The sequence below is a fragment of the Rhinopithecus bieti genome, unplaced genomic scaffold, assembly GCF_001698545.2.
Source record: "Rhinopithecus bieti isolate Rb0 unplaced genomic scaffold, ASM169854v2 scaffold_35975, whole genome shotgun sequence".
Classification (NCBI taxonomy): domain Eukaryota; kingdom Metazoa; phylum Chordata; class Mammalia; order Primates; family Cercopithecidae; genus Rhinopithecus; species Rhinopithecus bieti.
In genome coordinates this window covers 71,231-74,972 of record NW_016815255.1, presented here as the reverse complement: position 1 = coordinate 74,972, position 3,742 = coordinate 71,231, and positions in this window count along the sequence as shown.

The window sequence follows — 3,742 nt, the reverse complement described above, 5'->3', positions numbered from 1 at the left end:
AGAATAATATGAAGAAATTATTCTTAAGAAGTTTTTGAAATATTTGAGAACAATCCAACACAGATAAGATTGTTTAAATTTCTCTAACCACTTTCACATAATTTTCTTATCCCATAGTCACTAAACTCAAAATTCAATAACTAGAGATGTTAAGAGATATTAGCTTTAACATTAGCAGAAACCTGGAAAAAGGACTTTAATTAAAGAGTCCTGTAGCAATGTGCTGTGTACACATTTTCAACATAATTCACCTACCATATGCAGTTGAAAATCCAATTTATACAACTTATGTTTCATAAAATAAAAATGGTAGCCAAAGTTATTTATAGCACAATGAAAGTTGTTAAAAGTCTAAAACATGATAGTGACCTTTACATTATCCCAGAAAAGGCAATTTATTTCATAGCCTATTGAATATAGAAACCATTTTCAGATACATCTAGTTTAAGTGGTAAAATTGCAGAAAATTACACATACAGCATGATAGCTTTTTTCCTACTCTAAGAAAACCACCTAAGTGCCTTCAAGCTCTATAAAATCGCTGCTCTTTTAGAATTAATGGTTTCCTAAATTACCATAAGCTGTCAACCTTTACAACCATTTTTGATTATTTTATGTTTAATACATATTTATTGGGAACCACTAAATTTAACATAAACTATAAGAGTTGTGACATTGGCCCTAAACAAACTTCATACAATAGCACCTAGCCTTATTCTACTGAGAAGAGAGAGGAAAGAGAAGTAAGAGAGAAAAATACCCCCTCATGAAATCATCATTAAAGGCGGCCTCAAGGAAGACATGACCCAGCAACGACAGTTTCTAGCCCCTTGAGAGTTTTTCATCTCGAAATTTTATATTCTCTAATTTTATTAACTATGCTGAGCTATATACTTTTCCTCCTAATTCTCTAGAATTGTGATTCGTGAATTTGATAGCTATTCCATACTGAGCTTGAACAAATCTCCCTGTTAATTCTTTATTATGTTTGTGATTGTATACACTTTGATCTTTCTTATACATCAGCATTTGATCTTTTAGACTGGAGTTCAATATTTCTAGTTCATCATTTTAGAGAGTTTAAGAATCTCAGCCTCCTTGATCATTTAAATTGCTCTTCCTGTGAACTTCCTAGGTCTTTTAGTTATGGTCCTTTTAACTCTGCCAAAGCAAGGTTTTCCTTCTATTTGGGATCTAACATTGTTAACATGCTGACATTTAAAGATGTGTGCAGCATGTAGAAATCAATGAAAAATCACATAAGATCTGAGAAATTGTAAATAAAAAGCAACCCAGGCTTATTCTATATCTAAGTAGGCTGCTAATATCTACCTGATAGTCAAGTCTCATCTGACTCAAAACACCTCTCTACCTAAAAACATCTCTTCTGCTTACCAAATACTGTGTCTGAAATTCCTAATGTTATAACCACTCCTTAAAATGCAAACAACTTACGAATCTAGGAGAGAAAGACTGTTAATACATTGCAATCCAATTAGAGGATATTATATCCTTCTGCCTGGAGATACTGGTGTGTCAGCCAGGTAGAATTTAACGGAATAAATGATATTGTTTGGATGTTTGTCCCCTCCAAATCTCATGTTGAAATGTGATCCCCAGTGTTGGAGGCAGAGACTGGTGGGATGTTTTTGGGTAATGGGGATGACTCCCTTATGAATGGCTTGGTGCCCTCCCCATGGTAATGAGTTCTAACCTTCATAATTCAGGCAAGAGTTTGGCGTTGAAAGGGTTCTGGCATCTCCTCCTCTCTCTCTCTTGCTCTCTCTTGCTATAGGACATGTTGCTCCCCCTTCACCTGCCACCACGATTGAAAACTTCCTGAGTCCCTCTTCTGGAGTAGATACCAGTGCCATGCTTCCTGTACAGTCTGCAGAATCATGAGCCAAAATAAACCTCTTGTCTTTATAAATTATCCAGTCTCAGCTATTCCTTTATAGCAACACAAATGGACTAACACAGTAAGTATGTAAAGAAATGACTGAGTTTAAGGAAATATATACAAAGGTAGGTCTAGGTAGGATTCTTAGGAGATAATGTGAAGTCAGGTGCAAGCATCCAGCAAATATAGAGCCTTAAAGGTGGGCACCTAAATAAGAGGAAAACGCTTGGAATAGCAGATGCAACTAGATTGAAAATTAGCCCCAAATAAACATTTGCACTGAAATGGCATAGTTGTATTAGAGAAAAATTTTAATCTATAAAATAAGAGATTAATTCCAAGTAACTACATAAATGCAAATAACAATTAACTTTAATTTTGATGGTTAACTCACAAATTGGCAACATTTTAGAAATTCACAAAATATAAGTTTAATTAAAAAGACACAGCTGGATTATTAAGAAAAAATACTTGTAAAAATTCATACTTATTAAAGAGATGCAAATTAAGACATAACCTATCAAAGTGTCAACAATTTTAAAAATGTTATCTTAAAGGTAGCAGCAATACAGCTGGTAGAAATAGAAACCAGCACAAACTTTCTGGGAAACAATTTGGCAATATATACCAAGGTCCTAGGTAATACATACCATCAGAGGAGAGTCTGTTTTAGAAATCTGTCCTTAGCAAACAAAGAGGCAAGAAAGGATTTCTTACCAGCTTTATTTGTAGCAAGGAGAACTATAAAATAGATATAGTTATATAGATATATCTGAATGGTTAGAAACACTATGATTAAAAGATCAAAGAATATTGTACAGCTGTTGAAAATCATTTTTATAAATATATAATGATATGAAACAATAGCTACTAATCTTAAGAAGAAAAGTATGGAAGTAAATATTAAATCTTATATGAGGCTTTTACTGAGTAGTAGAATTCTACTTTTTTTTATACTTTATTGTATTCTCCTCAAAATGATGTGTTCTTTATATATTTTGGAAACTAACACACTTTTAAGAAACACAAGATTCTAAAGGTGGACTTCTTAGGCCTTACTAATCATTGCAAAGTACTTTCAAGAAAGTTGAATCCAGATAGAAAAATGAAAATAAGACACATGAAGCCTGTGTCAGGGTATAACTTTTCTCAAAGCCTCTTAATCACCTGAAGCACAATTTTATTTTTAATATTTTACAATGCTGAATGCTGAGAGTATGGATTTTGAAAGACACGTCCTTCTTAGAGAACAAAAACTTTAAAGAGTATTAACTAGCATTTACTGAATACTAAATGTTTTACCTGTATTAATTTAGCCTGATAATACTGTTTTTACAGAAGAAGAAACTGCAAGCCACAGAGGCTAAATAAAACATGGTTGCCAATAAATAATCAACACCACATCAAGCCATAGACCCAGAATTGGAGCCCAGGTAGCTAAGACTTCAGAGTCTTAAGCCTTTAACTCATTAAACTATTCCACATCTCTGGCAGGATCTTGCCACTTGAAGCTTCTGATGTATTAGTTCTTAATTTTCACTGAATTCACTGCTTGCAATGGGCAGTGATTTATTTTTGACTTATTTATTTTCCTTGACAAAATAATCAGGGCCACAGATTTCCTGTTCCCTAAAACAATCTTTTAGCCCATACCACTTTCATCAGAAGTTTACTAGTAAGGGAGTATGTGTCCATGGTAGGGGATACAAAAAGGGACACAAAAAATGATATTTCATTATTATTAACTAGTTTTTGAATGAGTTTTGGGTGACTGTAGCAATCAGTTCTTCCCTTGAGTTTGCAGACAGATAGGAGTGATTAGCTTCTCCATGAAACTATGAA